This window comes from Ambystoma mexicanum, chromosome 12 (assembly GCF_040938575.1).
Source record: "Ambystoma mexicanum isolate Mex_15411 chromosome 12, UKY_AmexF1_1, whole genome shotgun sequence".
Taxonomy (NCBI): Eukaryota; Metazoa; Chordata; class Amphibia; order Caudata; family Ambystomatidae; genus Ambystoma; species Ambystoma mexicanum.
The window spans coordinates 720,649,304-720,671,454 of NC_090936.1; positions in this window are offsets into that span (position 1 = coordinate 720,649,304).

Genomic DNA, 22,151 nt, shown 5'->3' on the forward strand with positions numbered 1-22,151 from the left:
TGCTACCCCAATGAAGCCTGCCTTCAGTCACCAGATAAGCTGCTCACCCAAGGACCTACCCGTTCACATACGATTACTCTACTAGCACCCTCTCCAAAGACTCTCATACACCCAAGAATCTCGGGGAAGTCCAATAATCCACCTGCCACACACAATATCCACTTCTGTACATATACTATTACAGTACTTGCAAGTGGGCAAGCTCTTGGGTGCATGGCCTCTGGCCATGAACCCACGACTCTAGTAGCTGGTCACAATTGCCACAACATAATAAAGCCATGCACCCTAGAATCTGCCCAGTGGCCACAACCCTCGGGACAGTCCAAAAGCCAGCTGCAACACACCCTGTCCATTTCTGTACACATACTATTACACTACTTGCAGCCAGCGGGCAGAATCTTGGGTGCATGACCACAATCACCATAGCATAACACAGCAATGCACCCGACAATCTGCACACTGGCCACAACCCATACACATACGCTCGCCACATAAGGCCCTGTCCACTTATGTACATATACTATTACAGTACTTGCAACCAGTCAGCAGGCACTTGGGTGCAATAAGCCAGCCGCCTGAAGCCCTGTGCACTTCTCTAGACATACTATTACACTACTTGCAGCCAGTAGGCAGACTCGTGGGTGCATGGCTGGCCATGCACCCAAGAGCCTTGTAGCTGGCCACAACCACCACAGCATAATACAGCTTTGCACCCAACAATCTGCACACTGGACACAACCCACACACATAAGCCAGTCACCTGAGGCCCTGTCCACTTCTGTACACATACTATTGCAGTACTTGCAATCAATCAGCAGACTCTTGGGTGCAATAAGCCAGCCGCCTAAGGCCCTGTGCACTTCTCTACATATACTATTAGAGTACTTCAACCAGTGGGCAGACTCTTGGGTGCATGGATGCACCCAAGAGTCCAGGATCTTGCCACTACTTGCATCCACTCCACAGACGTGTATACACCCAAGAATCTCGGGGCAGTCCAATAAGCCACCTGCCACACACCCTATTGAATTCTGTACACATACTATTATACTACTTACAGCCAGTGAGCAGACTCTTGGGTGCAATAAGCCAGCAACATGAGGCCATGTGCACTTCTCTACACATACTATTACAGTACTTCAACCAGTGGACGGACTCTTGAGTGCATGGCCTCTGACATAGTCCAAATCTACTCCTACAAAAGTAATGCCATGCCACATGAGACAGCTGGCAAATATTCAATATCAACTTGTGCAAGAAACTTGGTAAAACTGACCAAGCCCAGACTAATTCTTTATGTAAAGTTATCATTTAAATATCCACAACATAGAGAAGTGTATTACATGGCCCTACTGCAACTGTTTAAACCTTGGAGAAATGAAGAAGAACTATTAGGTGACCATTACTCATTTGAAGCTGCATTCTTTGCAAATGAAAGCAGTATAACAAATGTCAATTTTCAACAATACAAACAGATGTTGAACAAGGAACAACAACAAGAGGAGGGCATTGAAGCTCTACTAAATAAAGACACTCCTGAAGGCAGTCAACATTCTCTTACAGGAATCCAAGAACCACGTGGATAACCACTCATTCTAGATGAAGCCAAAATAGCCATGACTGAGGTAGAAAACACCATGTATCAATCTAAACAAGGCTTTTCGGTGCTCAAATCACAGCTAAATGATGAACAACTCACCATTCATCTAGAAGTTAGTAATGAAATTGAACATGGTTTTAAACATGAAAAAAAAAACTTGTAGCTGTAAACATTATAAACCTCTGCTCCTGTATATAAGTAGTGAAACTGGTTTTGGCAAAACATTCTTAGTTAAAATAATCAGCACATTTCTACAAGATTTAACAGATAACAACATTTCATCTGTTGTAACATCCCCCACAGGTTCAGCTGCCTACAACATAGGAGGTGTAAATAAACACAGACAACTGTTCCTCCCAATAGGCACCAAAACTAACTAACTAAAAAATTAGAATACTACAAATTATCTGCAGAAACTGCTACTGAAGTATGCAGAATTCTGACACAAATGAAAGTGTTCCCGATAGATGAAGTAACCATTGTTTCCAAACTCATGTTGTCTTTACTTCATCTCAGAATGCAGGAAATCCTAAAAACCCACTACGAAGAACTGTTTGGAAGAGAACACATTATTGTTTTGGGAGACCTTCTCCAGTTAACACCAGTAAAAGGTCAATCTATTTTCAAAACATTAGGACACAAACAATGCCGTAAAACACGCAACAGTATAGGAAGTGTACATTTCTGAGAACATTTTTCGCTACAGAGAGCTAACAAAAAACATGTGTCAGTATGCAGATCTTGCCTATGATGACATTTTAAAAAGCATTAGAACGGGCCTGCTTACTAAAGATGCAAAATCCATCTTAAAAAATAAACTAAACCAAGATCTGTATGAGCAAAACACATCTGCCTCTGATGCCATGGAACAATTAACTGAACAAAATATAAAATGCATGACCTTAATGCCAACCCTTACAAGCTTTAGTCAATTCAATGATACAATGTTGAAAACAGAAATGCAACCCAGAAGTGCATTCCATGACACTCCCTTTAGGTCAGCAAGCAACAACACAACTAAAGAGCTAAGAGAATTGTATCTCCAACACATCTGGATTAGAAAAAGTATTATTTCTATATCTAAACTGCAGAATAATCCTGAAATGTAACCTTGACATATGAACACGGTTTAGTCAATGGAGCAATTGGTACAGTTGTTGACTTCAAAACATATCCAAATGACAACAGTCAGTTTGTCAACATCCACTTTGACAAACTTGCAGAAGTATAAAAATAGGCTGCACAGTAGCATGTTTCCTTATTTTCAAAGACATGTACATATGCAGAGGACAATTCTCTTGCATATGCTGTCATGATTCACAAATCACAAGGACTAAGCCTAGATCACGTATTGATTGACATTGTCAGCACAGTCTTCAAATAGATGCCACTTTCACATGTCCATACAATCAATGGTCTATCCTTAGTTATTTTGATGCAAGCAAAGTCAATGCTGTCATTCCTTGCATCCTAGAATACAACAGGCTACATGCACTGTACACCACATCTAGATATGTACCCTGTACCCAAAAAAAAACATTGAAAAAAGACTAATACAAACAGAACCTTTAGCAGATCTCCAGGCAGTACCACTGAACAAATAAAGAACAACTGCTTCTCCTTCAAATAATACAACCACAAAACTCTCTATTCCAAAAACAACCACGCGTTCCTCAGAAGACAATGGGTCAAATGACAACTGCAGGCCCATCAAAACATTCAGAGGCACAACTCTCTGGTCCATTTAAATTCAGCAGCACAACTGGAGTAAATTGTTATGCAAATGTGGCAATTCTCTTACAATTACCACCAATTGTTCACAATATTTACTTAAACGGCTCAGACCAGGTCTGTTTGTAAATCCTTGTCCTTCATAGAAAAGCCACAAATAATCCTGACAGCACTTATAGTGTCTCAGGTATACATCAAGCATTGGACTACTGTACAGGAATGGTCAAATTCACCACAAACACACAGGAAGATCCACAAGAATTCCTAATGTACTTATTACAAGTATTAGAGACCACAAACATCCGGATAAATGAAATCTTCCAGATTCCATACACGGGAAAACATACATGCACTCTCTGTAGCCATGTTTCACAAGAGCACATCCCTAATGAATGATTTGTGTATGTATCCATACCAAATTGTGAATCCATTACATTTCAATACCTTCTGTAGAATGCAAATCATGGCATACCATCCCCTTTTTGAAATTCAGACATTCATTCTAGCATACAAATAAACTCACATAGCCAATATGTCATACTAATGTTCCTAAGTTACAATGCAGTTGGTACCAACAATAAACGTAAGCTCACTAGCTTTACACACAGCCAAGTATCTCTTGGCAAGAGAACATTCACAACAGTAGGCCTAATATGCCACACTGGTGTCACAACCACTTCAGGCCACATACAGCATATGTAAAAAAAAGATGGATAGTATGTATCAATTAATTTGTGTTTTAAAGAGTCCTGGCTGTTGGGGTCATTTGTGGCTATTGTTTCCATATCTTGGTAGGATTTTAGTACTCTATTTCAGGATGAAGCTGGACCAAGGTTAAGTCAGGCAATGTTTTCAGATTTCCCATATAAGTTTGTACCTGTTAGATGGTCTTCAGCTGCATCATAACCTCCACATTCTCTATGGGAGAGCATTTTTATACCAAAGCTGTTCAATTTTTGTGACAGTGTTTTGTCAGATGATATGTCATCCCAGAGCTCTTTTGGCTCTGTTTTCTCAGCTTTTGTGAGATAGGCTGTGTCATATCTAGCAATTGAAGTGGGATTGCCTGTAATGCATTGTATGTCGCAATTTGCATTCCAAAAGAGGGAAATTATCGCATTGTAATCATCAATGCACTTGGATGCTTCATCCCTTTTAATGTTGTATGTGTTTAAGGGGATTTCCCTCTTACACTGTGTCTAACAGAAGGCATGAAGCTGTTTACTTTTCCTTTTGTGCAAATGGTCTAGGGAATTTGGTATAGTATTTACCTTTATTTTTATATATCGACGTCAGCAGTATTTGCCACACTTATGTTATTAGTATTATGCAGCATTATGCCACAATTAAGATATCTGTAAGTAGGACAATATGTGTGGTCTCTGAATGGATGTCACAGTTATTGTATTTTGGAATAAATTGTAATACAGTGGCACCACTGTCATTGCCAAATGTGGGAGCATTTATAACCACAAAATCATGTGGATATGTGGTGTTTCTCTAAATTGATATTCTTTTCTCAAAATAAGTGTTCCCCTTCTCTGAGTGGAGGCGTATTTTTATTGCAGATGAAGTTCAGCGTGGCCATGAAGCATTGATACATTGACAGGGTCAAGAGAAAAGAGTTTTCCTGGTCTTTGGATATATATTCCCTCTTTATTTTGGTTTGCAGTGCCTAAGAAGTCATACAAGTCATCCATGCTTATTTTGCACAATTTACAGTATCAAACCATGTGGGTGGGCCTAGGTTCCTTAGCATACAACGTACATCAGCGTGACATCAGAACCAGTATTCTTTTGTATCATGCATGTTTGTGAAGAGATTTGTGATACTAGACTCTAAAGCGTAACTTTAATCTTTTATCTTTTGAAGCAGTTGGTAGTGGATGTATTTGAATAATTAGAGCCTGGTTTTAATGTGTGTGCAACTCCATAACATAGAGTGGCTACTTCACTTTCAAACAGGAAATTAAAATTATATTCTACATTTTGTCTGAATCTGGGCTCTTCAGAATACATTTGTAAAGAGAAAATGTTTATATCAAAGCTGTACCATTTTTCTGACATTTTTCTGGCAGTGTTTTCTCGGATGATATGTCATCCCAGAGGTCTTTTAGCTCTGTTTTCTCAGTCTTTGTGAGATATGCTGTGACATATCTTGCATTTGCAATGGAACTCTCTGTAATGTATTGTATGTCTATATGTGCATTCCACAAGAGGACAACGATTGCATTTTAATCATTGATGTACTTGGATGCTTCGCCCCATTTACTGTTGTATAGGTTTTTAGGGGTCCCTTTTACACTGTGTCTAACAGCAGAAGATATCAAGCTGTTTACCTGTTCTTTTGTGCAAACTGGTCAAGGGAAGCCAAAGAAACATTTGGTATAGCATTTACCTTTGTTTTTATATATCGATGACAGCAGTATTTGCTACACTTATGTTTTTGGAAGTGTACGATTTGTTTACATAGGTCGCTATGTGTGGTTTCTGAAGTGATGTCACAGGTCATGTATTTTTGAATAAATTGTAAAAGAATGGCATCACTGTCATGGCCAAATTTGTGAGTATATTTTATCCACAAAAGCATGTGGATGTGTGGTGCCCCTCTGGATTGATGTTCTTTTCTTCAAAAGAAGTGTTGCATTTCTCTGAGTGTAGTAGTATTTTTATTGCAGATGAAGTTCAGCATAGCAATGACGTGATTGTGTAAGTACATTGATACATTGACTGGGTCAAAAGAACAGATTTCTCCTGGTGTGTCTTGCAAGTCACACCTATGCATATTTTGCACAATTTAAAGTAACACTCCATGTGGGTGGGCCTTGGTCCCTTAGCATACAACATACATCAGTGTGACGTTGAATCCAGTGTTCTTTTGTATCATGCATGTTTGCCAAGAGCTTTCTGATACTTAACTGTAAAACCTCATCTTTGAACTGTTTCTTTTGAAGAAGTTGGGTAGCAGATATGTTTGATAAATTAGAGCCTTTTTTTAATGTGTGTGCAACTCCATAACATAGAGTTGCTAGTTCACTTTCAAACAAGAGGTGGAAAATGCATTCTACATTTTATCTTAATCTGGAGTCTTTGTTAAACATTTGTAAAGAGCGATATTGTGATGCACCTTTTTGTGTGGATATTTCATCATATCTTCCTCATTTTCCTATAAGAAAGTGTAGATATATGAACAAGCTTCTATACTTGTTTCCCATATGCTTATTGAGGAGCCTTTGACTTGACACATTTGCTATGTTTCTAATGCATCTTCCATGCTGTATTTGAAGTGTAGTGGGTGACACTGGTCTAAAATGTTGGCTGCAGTAAATTGGTCTGCATGTTCAAATTGGCCAGTTTGTGGTGACTCTTGAATTATTTGTGTGGCTTCTTTTAACTTATCCTCTATGTCTATATCTGTGTTGTATTCATTGTTTTCTTTGAGATATTGTGGGCTTGTCTAACTTTGTTTAAGTGGACTAGTTGTTGCCACATTCTTTTGTCTTTTGTTGCTACACCATTAACCAGTACAATCAATGATTGATATTTTAGCCTTTGTACTCCTATAGTTTCTACATTTTCTTTAAAATCTAATGGCAAATATAATACTTTGCTAGAAATGCCTTTTACCATCTCAGATGGAGGCGATTTGGCCATTTTCAGTTGAAGGCGTATTACAGCTTGAAATGGGTGCACTGTTTGGTTTATAATGCACTCATTCAAGTTAAGTTGTTGGGGATGCTTTTGGAAGTGGGAATATTTCTCAGTTATTAGTGATAGCACGTCATGGTATTTGGTTATAGGTTATTGTTAAGCTTTGTATTCAGTATGTGAAATCTATTGAGGGGTCAGTTATTTTGTATTTATGTTCTGCTATTAGAGATAAAGTTAATTGGAACCATTGGGATTCCTCATTTCCCTCTATTCTGTAGGCCATATCCACTATTGTTGTGCTCTTTTTATCAAAGGTTCTGCAACAACAGAAACAAACTTTGTCTTGTATTTCAGCAGATGTGTTTTGAAACATAGCTATTTCTTGTATGTATGTGCTTGTAAGGTGGGTGGTGTTTGTGATGTTTTTGCTGATGTTTTCAAAAGTTACGGAATTTTGTAAGTCAACTTCAGTTCCAAAATATTTAATTTGGATCTGTTCTATTTCTCGAAGGAGCTCTTTCACAGTGCCATGTAGGAGAATCAAATTTAAAATGTGCAGTTCTAAAGCAGGACATTTTACATAGTGTAGTGTATGCACAAGATTTTGTATAGCGGAATGGTGTGTTGCTAACATTTGTATGTGGTGGAAGGTGCTTTTGAAAGCAGTTCCTGAAATTCAGGCTAATGAATGTCCTCACAGTCCAGAGTTAATGGTTTGTATAGTTTGTATTATACTTCTGTCTTTTAGTTTCACAAAGTGATTGAGGAATTGGTGTAAAGATTTCTAGGATTGTTGGCGTACGTCACATATTGAGTTGCACGTCCATTTGTACACTGGATGGTTTGTTTGGGCAAAAGTGACATTTGGCTGAAGTCTTTTATATAAGGGTTTCTTTTGACACAATGCTGTCTCCTATCATTCATACCCTCAGCCGTTACGGTTCATGTCAATTGTTGTATTTTTTGCTCTTGCTTATAAGCATCTTCATTGAAATAAGGTTCTGTGCTGCTTGTGTGTATCCATTCACCTTCAGAAAAGTTTGAAAAAGTATCAATATTGCCATTGCTCATGTTTAGAAGTACGTTTTGTAATGTATTGATTAATTCAGTTACTGGTTTCCTTCTGTTTCATATTACAATTAGAGCTTCAAAGATTTGTTTTCTGCTGTAGTTTTTAAGGGTATATAGTGACTTTATGGCTATCTTAATAAGATTGTTAAGAACTCTACAGTGGACATTCTTTTGTAAAATACATTTTGGGGATGGCTCTAGTGTGGCTACATTAACATTGGTAGATATAGTGTTAGGTTCATTCGTAGGTCTGCTTTTGTTTGTACATATTTTTTTACTTTTGGATTTTACAAAAAGGGCCTTACCTTTTTTAGTGGTGGCTGGTTTAGTTTTGCTGAGTGAGGTTACTAGCTGTTTTGCTTTAATGTCTTCTATAAACTGTTTAAGAGGAACATGACTGGATGGTTCTTATTATTCTTATCTGCTCTAAGTTGTTCGGCTTGAATTAGAACCTCATGTGTATAGCGGTATGGAATATTAAGGAAGTGAAATTGCGGTATAGAGGTTGTTGAGAGATGACTGTGTTGTTAGTCAGTAAGGAATGGGTGGTGTATTGAATAAGGAGCCATGCTTGGATGGGAATAGAAAGAGTGTGAATGTTGCAATATAATGAGAAAGGGTGAAATACAAAGTTGTTGAGTAGAACATAATACTCTAGGCCAATGTATAGTGAAAGTACACTGTTACAATTAGAGAGATATACATGCAATATGAATGTACATACTTTGTAGGATGTGACGAGTGTTCTTACATCGGTAGCTGTCTTCTTCTATCTTCTTTTTTCCTGTAATTGTAAAAGAAAGTTAGTGGGTATATGTGGTTATGATGAAGTACTTTTTGTAAGAGAGATTGTTATTTATTAAGGTAGTAGGATTTGTTGGGGAAATGGGTTGTGTTATGGGTTGTGTAGTAAAGTATGTTAACTATGTGTTAGAACAGTTGGACTATGGCCCTCATAAAGGTGCCCATAAAACGTTACTGGCAGCTTTTATGGACTGGCTCACTCTGAGTTTGCTGCTGGAAGTTCAGGCCCCTACCGGCAGGCTTCACACGAAAGTACCTTCACTGTTACTAATGGTGCCGGTGCTTCAGGGTTCCCATTCCCATGGGAATCAGAACTTATCATACCGCCATCTGTGATATTGCAGTAGCACTGGGATGTCTGACGGTGGTAAAGGTAATACAAGGTTGCCACCAACACACCAGCTACCAGTAGGTTTCAATGGCAATCCTGTAACGGGGCCCAGTATGAATAGTGCCATTTGGGACATTATAAGCAACAGGACAAAGATGAGTGTGTAAAAAGATGCATATCTAGGTTTTTTTTTTGCTGGCGATTTTAATAACAGAAGTGGTGTGTTTGTGGTGCAGTGTATTTGTAATGTGTTGCAAAGTGTTTAAAGAATATGGAAACTGGGTCCTAGTGCTTATGCAATGAAAGATTGTAGTTGGAGCAGTGTTTGGTGTCGTATAGTAGTGGTTGGAAAATAACAGTAGTTTATATGTGAGGTTCAGTGTTGTATATAGATACTTTTGCAGTATACACATATGTGAGAGCAGGTGGAGAATGGTGGCACTATAAGGGATGTAATGAGAAAGGTTGGAAAGTATGAGATTTACATGGAATGAAAAATTGAAAATGCAATGGTGCCGATTCATGGAACAAATGTGCGCTGAAAATCTTGGCGCAAGCCGGCGCAAGCGTGAAAAAGCAAGCGCACGCGCATGTGTGCGATTCATGGAAGGGCCTGCGTGTGTTCACTGCGGGATGTGCGCCAAATCTGAGCGTGGCGAGCACGGGGGCACATGTCACAGCAACATCCCGAATGCTGTGCGCGATGCGCACAGCGAAAGCGCACATCTTCGGCACACACACCAAAAAGGGGGCGGGAAATGGGGCGTAACATGCGGAATGGGGAACAACGCATGAAAAAGAAGGTGTAACTGGGGAAGTACTGCAGGGAAATACACAGAACGCCCACACGCACGCGAACAACACGTATTCATGGAATCAAAGACGCATACAGGCATCAACACGTCCGCCACACATTGTTTTGCCCCGGACCAGCCTTTTTGGGATGCCTGATGTCCAGGTCTATGGCAGGTATAGGTTTCCACCTCATATCATCCTAGACCTGGTCAGGGAGTGGGAAGATGACCTTACATCCCCCACCCTGTGCTCCCAAACATTGAGCACCTTGGAGAAGGTGCTCAATGTCCTGCATTCTTTGGCCACTGGGTCATTTCAGCTGACAATTGTCATAGTGGGGGGTCTCACAGGCCACGCAGTCACGCTGCCTAGATCAGGTGTTGGCAATCATGATTGCGTGCCCCTCAGTCCGCAGGCACATATACATGCCCAGATCACCCGCAGAAAGGCAGGCCGTGGTCCAGGACTTTTACAGGGTGGCACACTTCCCCAAAGTGCTCAGTGCCATAGATTGCACCCATGTGGCCCTACGTCCACCTAGGGCCACTGAGCACATCTATCAAAACCGCAAGCACTGGCATTCCATCAACGTGCAGGTTGAATGCGATGCCAAGGGAATCATCACCTCTGTCTATGCAAACTACCCTGGCTCTACCCATGACAGTTTCTTATACAGAATGTCCGCCCTGAGCCGGGCCCTGCAAGCTGGGAATCATGGCCAAACATGGCTACTAAGTTAGTAGAAATGCCTGTCAACATGCATGCATGTCACACAAAGAGAAATATACACACCCAACTAATCATAACCATTATCACCTCCCCAGGGGACAGTGCCTACCCTCTGAGCAACCGCATGATGACGCCAATCCGGAACCCCACCACACCACCCCAGGTAAGATACAACACTGCCCATATTGCAACCAGGGGCATAGTGGAATGCACATTCGGAGTGCTCAAGTCACGCTCTGGCAGCCAGCTACTATATGCTCCCCCAGTAGTGTGCAGGATCATTGTGGCAGCATGTGTCCTGCACAATGTGGCAACACGGTGGGACGTACCATTGGACATGGTGGTGCCCCCACATCCCTAACCACATGCACAGGCACTGCCAATGGGAGGGGAAAGGGCACATGGCAAGGTAGCCCGGACCCAGTTTGTGGCCACATTTTTCACCTAAACTCCCACCCTTGCGGAGTGCACACAGGCCTGTCACATACCAGGTGACAATCGATGATGACGAAGAGACAGTCAACTGTCACAACATTACCACCCTGAGGATTTTGCCACGGAAGTGCTAGATTGTGTGCATCCCTAGCTACTTAAACATAACCAATCCTGTGCGACCAAAAGGAACACATGCAAGGTGTGTATCACACCACCCCCTGCAAAACAGGCCATGCCAATCACTGGTATGTCACCCAAACCCTCTCAACCCACATCATCCTTGTCTGCCACACCATGACATGGCATGCAACAGCAAAAGCCCAACACATGACCAATAACATACAAAGTGACATGTGATAAATGGAACGTGGCCTGATACAATGACGCCTCACATAGAATCAGATGAAATGACTGACCAACAACCTCCGACACATACCAAGTCATACACAAATGTATTTATTTATTTATTAATGTGTTAACAGCTTAACATAAGCTTTTCACATATAAATCAATAAAACATTTTATAGGGTAAAGTTCTATTTAGATAAAACAAAGATAATATCATTAATCTGTATCTAATAATAATAATAATGTAACTTATATAAAATAGGCATTCAAGCTATATTATAAGACTTGCATGTCAATAGCTCGTATAAACCTTAACTAATACGAACAGCCATATGACTGGTTATAGTCACAATAATAAAAGCAGGTAAAGTATCTCTATATAGCTATTTCTAACAATTTTTCAATTGTTAGCCATACATTATATACAGCAATATAGAGCTTCATTCCTGAGACATTGAGCGCTCTAAGCCAAAAATCTTCGCTGCAAATGTGGTCCAAATGGTGGACAAAGTCCCCATAACAAGTTGCATAGGTTTTTTGCATGGCCGAACATCTAGTTAATACATGTTTTCCTGATTCAATCACCATATTATTCATGCATAATCGGCAGGATCGTTCTATATTGGTGAGATTACTCATAATCCCGCTGATAGCCAATACCGGCAGTTGGTCCGTCCGCAATAATAAAATAAAACGTCTTAATCGCGGAGAGGGGCACAGAGAGAGATAGGGAACCGGTTTCTTAAAAATGTAACTCATATGTTGGACAAATTTATATCGTTTCAACTCTTCCAAGTGTGCATAGTTTTCAATCCAATCATATAATTCTGATTTTTTAGATAAGGCACACAAGGTAGAAGTTCGAATGCTGTTGTGCCTATTTGACCAACCAATCTTTTCCAGATATTCCTCCATTTGTTTTTTCATGAGAGGGAATGAAGACGATTTATTTATTTCATTATGTAATGTGTTCAGGAGAGGATTTTCTGTAACTAGTGACATCTTTAAATATAGTTCAGCTCTTTTTCTGAGAACTTGTGCTTTTAAAGATATCAGGCCCAATTCAAGTCTTAGGATAGCCATTGGTATACAATTTGGGAGGCCAAGTAGTTTCTTCCAGAATTTTCCTTCTAATATCTGGAGCCACCCCAAATCCATGAGCTGCAGGGCTTCTAATCCATAAGTAATCATAGGAGTTAGTACCTGTAGATACAGTTGTCGTGCAGCCCAGACTGTGTATCCACAGTGAGAAGTGGAAAAACGATATATTAGAGCACTGATTTGTGCCGCTCTCGTGATTCGGACTTCCTTACACATCGCATATTGACCCTTTGGCTCTATTTCAATTCCCAAGTATCTATAAAAGGGAGTATATTGAATTCTGGACCCTTGTATTTGTAGACTCACTCTGGCGATTTTCTTATTGCTGATGACCATCATCTGGGTTTTGTCTAGGTTGATAGTAAGACCATTCTTATTGGCATAGCTCCATAATGCCTCTGCAGAATTTCAAAGACCTTTGATAGTATGGTCCATAATATCTATGTCATCCGCATAGGCTAGAACTGCACAGTGAGCGAGGCCAATCTTAGGTGGACAGTTATGGACTTCAGATAAGGCTATTGGAATGTCATGAACAAAGAGATTATATAATGTTGGTGCTGTCACACAGCCTTGCTTGACGCCTCGCGATTGGTCCTGTTCCCCTTTGCATCTAATTTTAGAGAGACTGTGGTATCCCAATCTAGCTGTTTCAGGTAATATAATATTCCCTTCGGGCATCCTAGATTTTCTAATTTGGTCCACAGCAAGTCTCTCGGCACTAGATCAAAGGCAGCCTTAAAATCAATGAATAATATTTATAATGGAGGACTGCCGGGAGATCTGGCCTTGTTCCGGAGTATGTCCATTGTAATAAGGTTGTGCACCGTAGAGTATCCACTCCTGAAACCACATTGGAATTGGTCCAAGATCTTTTCTCTGTCCATCCATATATGGAGCTCTTGAAGTAAATATGTCGAAAATAATTTGCCAGTGGAATCCAACATAGATAATAATCGATAGTTTAAGGGGTCAGTACGACTTCCCCTCTTATATATGGGGACCAAGGTTGCAGTTCGCCAGGAGTCCTGTATAAGGCCGTTTTTCAAAGTTTTTTCAAACAGTATTTTCAGGACCTCTGCCCAATATTCAGGGTTGCTTTTTAATGTAACATTCGCTAGGCCATTAGGCCCAGGCGCTCTCGATGATTTGAGTTTTTTAATCATGATTATCAATGAATCGATCGACACCTTGAAAGGAGGGGCAGGGCTATTCCAGACCGTCGGCACCATAGACAGACCAGATAACTGGTTATTGCGACTTCTCAAAAATTCCTCCCAGTGGCCCTTGTCAATAGGATTGTTAAGACTACTATTCGTTTCGCCTCTGGCCAGGCTCAATAAACTCTATATGGAGCGGGAGTTTCTTGTGCATAATATTTGAACTGTCTTTTGCCATTTAGCTAATGTGGACGCATAGCGTTTTTGTCTAAGCCAAGATCTAAATGCGTTCTTGCGTTTCTTACTGGAAATCAGGTAACTATCCCAGGTGGTAGAGTTTTTCTGTAGCATCTTAAGTTCTGCTCTTAAGATCCTTTTAGCGTCTCTGATTTCAACATCAAATGTATTAGTTATTTTAGCATCAGGAGCAATTATGTTAGTATTCACAGCGGCATGCTTGTGTGAGAAGGAAGTTATCCACTTTTCAATATCGTTGCCGGACATACTGAGAAGAGCAGCATGGCCAATATCTGGCATTTTATTCATAGCTTCTACAGCTTTTGTGATATTTTTATCTGACCAGCGAATATTTGAAGAGGTGTGGTTTGTTCTCAAATCGCCAATCGATCGAGGGCAAATATGTTGAAGAACAAAATTAAATGTTAACAATAGGGAGGAATGGTCGCTCCAATCGTTGTCACTGACCTTCATATCCGCAGTCAGATTAGCCATTGATGGACTTACAAAAATATAATCTAGAGTACTGCGGGCTCTGGTATTTCTCCAAGTAGATTGGACTGGATAGTCACTGGGAGTTCTACCATTCAAGATTTCAAAATCCCAAGCATTGAAAAAATTGAACCACAGCAGTCCCTCTGCATTCGCCTCCTTGTGCCACATCGTGCCTATATTCTTCAGCAATGGGTTATTGGTCTTACTCATTGGACCCACAATATGACAGTTGAAGTCACCTACAATTGTTACTAGATTGTGGTCAGAATCTACCATCCAATCAATCAGTAACGAATGGCAAGCTTCCCGAATGAGATCTCTGTGTGGAGATTCAGGTGGATTGTAGAGATTAATCACTAACATCTTCTCCATTTTATCTTTACCAGTAAGTTCAATCTCAACAGCTAGTACAAATTCGTCAAAGTTCGAGTGGATCCTCAGGGATTTTAGTGGGTGTATGATTCCAGTTATAAGGCCCCCATACGGTCTTCCCTTGGGACCCTTTTTGGCTAATTCCTGATGAATTGAATAGCCATTGAGAAGTGCCTGAGTGGTGATCCACGTCTCCTGTAGACAAATACATGTTTTCCCCACTAGCAGAGAAGAGGAGCCTTCTGCCAATAATAAGTGGCTAAATCCCCGACAATTCCATGTTATTAAACTTTGATCTCATTGGGATAAGGAAAGCGATGGTAGGGATTCGGCAAGCCATTTAAGAACATTTTGCACATCCGCTAGTTGTACTGCGTTGCCTTTAGGTAATTTCGGTACTATAATTTCAACAGCTTTGGTGCTTGGTATATGTATTGGCCATTGTGGATCGATTATATTTGGATCAGCATCTACTTCAATATCCACTTCCCACAAGCTTGCTTTATAGCTGCGAATCAGATTGGCAGTCGCTAAAAATGTACAGTGTAGTGCCGAGGTATTAGAATTCTTTGCTTTCAAGGGCTCCACATATTCGAAGTCTTCTGATCTCTGCACCCTAAGCTGTGGTATAGAATACAGTCTAGTCAACAGCGCCGATCTAGAGAGCCAATCATGATCGCTGTTTTGGTACAGGTTTTTAATAATACATGTCCTTCCACCTTGATGTGGTATATTATTGCCTTTGTCGTCGTTTTGGAGTTCCCCTAATGGAACAGATACTATATCTGTTCGAGCTGGATTGGTTGGTACGGCATTTGTAGTGTCAACTGCGGGGTTGTCCTTCAACTCATCAAGACATGTTGAATGGTCTGAATCTCTCTTTTCTGCTTGAGGTACAATAATACTCTTATTAGAGACAATCTCCTCAACTGTATTATTGATAGTGCTCTTCTCAAGAATAAGCCAACTAGTCAGTTTATTCTCCCTGCTAGCAGTGCCTTTATTCTCTCGAGGTACCTTGCGTTTGGGTTTTTTCTTGTCTTGTTTAGGGGTGCTGCCTTTGGTAGGAGTAGATATTTCTTCTTCCTGCTCCACTGTGTCCGGTGGTCTTAAGGTTGCCATTTGGCGCTTTTTCCTCGCAAGGGCTCTTTTCACCAGTCGTCGCTGTTTACGTGAGTAGAAGACGTCCACATTCATTGTGGTGTTAGAATCAATGTCTTCGAGCTCCGGGCAGTCTGGCGGGATGGTCTTCTCTTCCATGTGAGGGAGATCACTGTTACCGTTATTTGCTGATGGTAGGGTAAGGGTGACTTCCAGTATCCTCCCACACATTTTTAGAAGGATGTTTAAAGCAAATTGCAGAGATGCAACTAAAGATTGCAAGTCAGCCAAGGTTATCTGACTTTCTCCTTGATCCCTACCGCAATCAGGTTCTGAAGATTCCAAATGTACATCCAAATTTGGAGAAGCAGATAGACTGTTGTATGTTTCACGCTGTGTGTGAGTAGGCAGGTGTTGGTCGCTATCATTCTGGATAGCCGAATTGCGTCCTGGGTAAGGAGTCATAGATCTCTGCATAGATAAACACAAGTCCAATAACGAATTGTTATCTATTACACTTTCACCAAGTGCCTCCATAGAGGTATTCATACCAGAGCCCCCCGTAGATTTATCCATCAGGAGTGTTGGTGTTGTAATATTAGCGGTATCAGGAAGCGAGAAAAAAATCAGTGATTGCTCCTTTCTCCACAGGTGCTTCTTTGGATCCTTTACTTCTGTTTGTTTTTATTGTCGGGGTTCTGCTCTTCTGATTACGTAGATTATATCTCGTCGCAGAGCATTTCCTAACTGATAGCATGTTGGATCTTAAAATGCTTCTTTAATAATTACTGATAACTCAGTGTCACGTGTATAGAAACACTGTTTAGAGCAGTGTATTAACAATTCCCTGGGCTAAGTATGCCTATAAGCTCGGTTGCAAGCACCCAATCACAGTCTATAGGCTATAGACTTATCCAAATGGAGTTCAAGTAGTCACAGGGAGCTGATTGTTATATAAAATATGAGGGCCGGATCCAAGGGTGACCTACAGTCTCCTACTGAGGTCGGCATGTGACACTGAGGCCTCCAGACCCAGTGCAAAGTGCGGGTTAAGTCCTTCCAAAATAGGATCTAGCAAGGGCCAAGTCAATCGGCCCGGAAACGAAAAGAAAAAAGTAGCTGGATTTTCTTAAAATGGATCTTACCAAGTGCCAAGCCCTCGTGTGGGCGCTTCTGCTGTAGGCAGGTTTCACAGCTCCGGGCCGCCCTCCGCTTTCCTCCGCTTTCCTGCAAGTCCATGAGCCACCCGCGTAGCCCACTGCAGCCGCTGCTCAAGGCGCAGGACCGCCGTAAACCCAGGCCACGATATCGCGTGTAACAGCCGAGTGCCCACTTCCGATTGCCCACCGCGACCCCAGTCCCTGGGCCACGGCCGCTGATGTAGGCTACGGCCGCTGCGGTAGGCGCTCAGTATACGGGGGTAACAGGGGGTTGCGAGCTTCGGCAATGCTGTTCTCTCCCGCAGCCTTGCGGTTAGAGTAACGGACCCGTTGCCGTATCGCTACACGTCAAGCCGCACCACGTTCCAACGCTCGCTCGCGTAACAGAGCACAGAGCACAGACTGGCTGCTTCCGACGCTTACCTCACAAATGCTTTCCACCAGTGGTAGCATGAACAAAAGACTGAATGCCTGTTAACATGCACATTGGGCAAGCCAAACTCGCTACTCCCTAACCTGTGTGCTGTGTGTGTCTCGTGCAACACACTGCTCAGTACACAGCACAGTGAGCAGCCATTGTGTTGGGGATACACCTTGAGATAGACTCCATCAAAAGGACAAACAAAATAAACAACCTATTGATGCATGTACACGATTCCCAAATGGCAATTGATCATGCGCTGCAGGGACACAGCGTGCCCAAGAAGGCAATCTGTGTGCACCTGTGGGCACGGAAGTGTGTTTGTACGTGTGGTGGAGCATTGTGTAACTGTGTGTGTCAGTAGTGATGTGCACTCAATATATGCATGTCAAATCAAGTGACCCTCAGTGTCCTATACACATCACATGTGAACATTGCCCATGTGTACACCCCAGCATGTCAAACCACAAAAATCCCCTGACACTGAAAAGTAAATACAACACAGGAACAGCCATTGACCAGCAGAACACATCATGTACATAGTACCCCACAATGACAATGTCAGAGAGTGACCAAACACTGTAGCCCAAGCTTACTGTCCAACAACAAAAGCCCTCCCTCATTTACACATCACCATGACCTTCTGAACAACTGTGTCGGGGGTATGTAGTCATCTTCCTTCTAGTCTAACTGGCTGCAGGATCCCCTACCCCTTGGTCTTCATGTTCCACTGTGCTTGTAAATAGGGTCCAACCCCCTCAGAGGCCACCTTGACTGGTAAAAATAACAAATTGCAGAGAACTCCAAGCAGCCAAACCCCCAAACCAGGTAAATAGCCTCTAGACACAAAAAAAAACCTGGAAGAGTCTCCAGTAGATTATGTGAAGTCGCAAAAAATGTCCAAGCACATGTACAAGCAGAATGCTAGAACAACCAAGGTAGCACAGTTCAACAATGGTTCAACAGGATGGGTACCATTTTCAGGACACAATATACAATGAGGATGCAACAACTGATGGGTAGTGTCACAGCTCTGGTCTCCAGGCGCAGGAGTGGCACGAACCAACCACCCCCTCCGTGGTCTGGGCGCCTGCAAGATAAAACTTACACAGGCCTCCGAGACCCTGGCGGGGAAAGCGGGTCAGGGATCCATTGTTTGGATAGGCATTGGTATTCAGGATAACCGGAAAGAGGGGCAGGAGAGGGGAGTTGGATTGGCAAGGGAAAGTAGGCAAAATATAAAATACAACTATTGACAATAACACATACTCATTCAGCGAAACCATGTTCTTCTTGCACATTGTACTAAATGAGTCAAATGCAAGCCAAAGCGAGACTTATTTCTGGGGTGAGTGCTGGCCTCCTGCCTGCGCACTCTCAGGTCCTGTAACAGGAGCAGCTCAATGCTGCAAAGAGAGCGTGAGTTACTAATCTGTGTGTGTTTACAACACAAACACAACACCATTCATGCCCCAAACTAGGGGACTTCTCCACAAACAAACACTCTTGTCTGCTGCTTTGTACATATACGTTAGCTTGCCCCCGTGATGGTTGATACACTGTCAATGCGGTAAGGCAGGCGCACGTGGGCGTGCAGTAAATGCATGACCAATGTGTAAAGAATCACACATGATAGAATGGTCCCTGGGTGAGCTCCTAGACGTGTATAGCGAGGTGTGACTTCAGTACAAGTCATGTTCTGGAAGCCGCAGATTTCAATAAGTAGTGCACGTGGCAATTTCCACATGCAAATGATATGCACTGCACTCGAGTCTGTGCCTCGCTGGGTATCCCAGTGCGCTGTGTTATATTCTGGCTAGTAATGCTACTGCACTAATAACTCAGCTTCTATGGAGCAGGGGGGCTCGAGGATATATGAGACGGCCCCTGTGTGTGCCCCTGACAACTTGTAAAGCTACTTGGCATTTGTTCCACAACGCATCTTAGCTGTACTGTGCGCTTCTACAACAATGCCTGGCCAAGCTCCCCAGCACTGGCGCTACCTAGCATGCACGTGCAAGTGGCCTGGTGGAAGGTTGGCTGCGGTGTGGCCCCTTGTGCTGCTCATCTCGCTTGGAGCTCCTGGAAACACATCTGCTTCTGTCGGATATCTGAGCACAAGCCCTGTGTTTCTGCTTGTGCACACATGCGCATGTGTGCACCACCGAACGTGGCCAGGTTTCAGGAGTACTTGGCCCCGTGTCTGCTGGGAAAGGTAGTCTGAAGGCTCATTTTCCTGCAGAAAGGGCATACAATATATTAATAAGGCTGGAACGTTCCCTGTGTGTGTGTCTTCATGCTGGTTGTCACTGGGCCATGTTTGAGACCTACATCCGAACTCCTCCCACCATCAGTGTGACTTTGACAGCCAAAGAGTGCAGGCTACTGTCTACAGCATGAAGCGCATCAAACACATATACAGGCAAGAAAAGAACATACATCACAATCCACATCAATTAATGGCGATATCAATCATGTATTCACCCAAATTGATTGCAGACATGCCGTGGAGAAAACCCACTTAATCCCCACTAGGGGTGTTAACACAAGTAGTACAGCAGCAGACAGGCCACAGATGTGACGAAAGTCCAATGCCTTTGTGTAAATGGTTGTTACACCGAACCATCCTTGCGAGCCTATGGATAAGGGAAGCAGGAGTGGCCTATGTGAGTCAGGACCCCAAGCTGCAAACACATACACGAGACAAGCTTGAAGGGCCCAGCTGGAACAGACAGTGGATGCTTTCAAAAGCCACAAAGCATCACACCGTCACATGAATGCACAATAGACAAGCAATTTTAAACTATATTAACTAATTAAACTAACTATAAAAAACCTATATTACCTAATTAAACTAACTATAAAAAAATATTAACTAATTAAACTAACTATACAAATCAAAAATGGCCACATACGACCCAGGGAGGGCGAGGCACCCACGAGGGGGAGGTACAGGGTGCACAACAACACCAACATGTGATGATGTTGAGACAAAAAAAAAACCTCTGTGGGCTCAACGCCTGCACAGCCTGACCCATGTGGGAGATAACTCGTTGTCCTCATCACCCTCTGGCTGAAAAGGTTGAAGTGGCACAGTACCCTGACCACGCCTGTGTGCAGTTTGCCCCTCATCGGCAGCAAGTCTGCCTGACGGGTGAGCCTGGTTATGTGCAGCGATGACACGTAGGTCAGCATGTAGAACCTCGTGTGATACGTGTGCTTCCTGTTGCAAGGTAACACATGTAACACAGAGTTCTTCCTGCATGGCCTGGCTGGACAATGGGTACACCTCCCGGCAAGCACATAGCTCAGCCGAGATGGTATTCGCTAGCTGCTCCAACCTCTCCTCTGACCGCTTCCTCTGGGACATCAAGAGTACAACCAGAGTAGATCTGAGGGATTCATATTCAACCCTCATGGCCTCCATGTGTGCCTCTACGTGAGCAGCAATTGCATGATGCAAAGACACCATTTCAGCCCAGCTTGCCCTGTCTGAGGCCGCCATGCCCAGCCTGAGCGAGCGGGCCCTGGATTGTGCCGCCCGCTGCTGGAGTTCCACCTGCCTAGCAGGGGGGAGCACTGATTGGGCCACACGTTCCATGCTCACAGCAATGTTATCAATTGCTGCCCCATGGTGTTCTGAATTGGCAATCATGGCTTGCTTCCACTCAGTATAACCCAGTGGCGCGTGGCCACTGCGTTGCAGGGCTTGACACCTGCGGGGTCCAAGGAGCCGATGTCCTTGTTGGGTTGGCACCACCCGCGGCTGCAGGGCTACATTCCCCCGTTGACGTGATGCCCAGGCACATAAGCAACTGGTGTCGAGGATGACCCTGTGTCCTGATCCACCACAGGCATAGGTCCTGCCACCATCTTGCCCCTCAGTGCAGGTGTTGCGGATAGAGGAGTGTCCACATCAGAATCACTCACCCCTGACAAATGGACCTGATGCACATCCAATTCGACATTGTCGTCAGAGTGATCATCCGTGCTAGACTCATTGCCACCCCTAGACACGATGGTCTGGAACACAAGTGGGTTCTCGTGGTCTACCACCCCACAACCCCCACTTGTGCTGGGTTTCCAGTGTGATAGCAACCCTGTGCCTGGCATGACAACACCATCCTCTGGCTCCATTGCGTCATCATCTGAAAAGTGGAGAAAAATAAACATTAGTACACATGTAAGAAGCACATAACACACACACATAGACATCACATTGACAGCCAACACATGAAGCAGACATGTCACACACAAATGAGAACCTGGCATGCATCCAGTGGCATTGATATGCAAACACATCCCAAAAGCAGAAATGGATGTGTCAAAATAGCAAAGCCTACACAAGTACAAAATGTAGTATATGAACTCCATCAGACACCACCTCTGTCAGGGACATGTCACAGGCAGAAAAGACAGATGGCAACTAAGAGATGCAACATACCGTAAGCATTTCTGAACTGCAAATTGACCACTGCTGCAAGTGAATCCAAACATACAATAACACAGGTAACATGCATGTAGACATGCATCACTAAAGCATCATCAGCTATATAGTTCCATCCATCTGCAGCTCGTCCCGTACCAGGTGGCATGGGCCATGTAGATA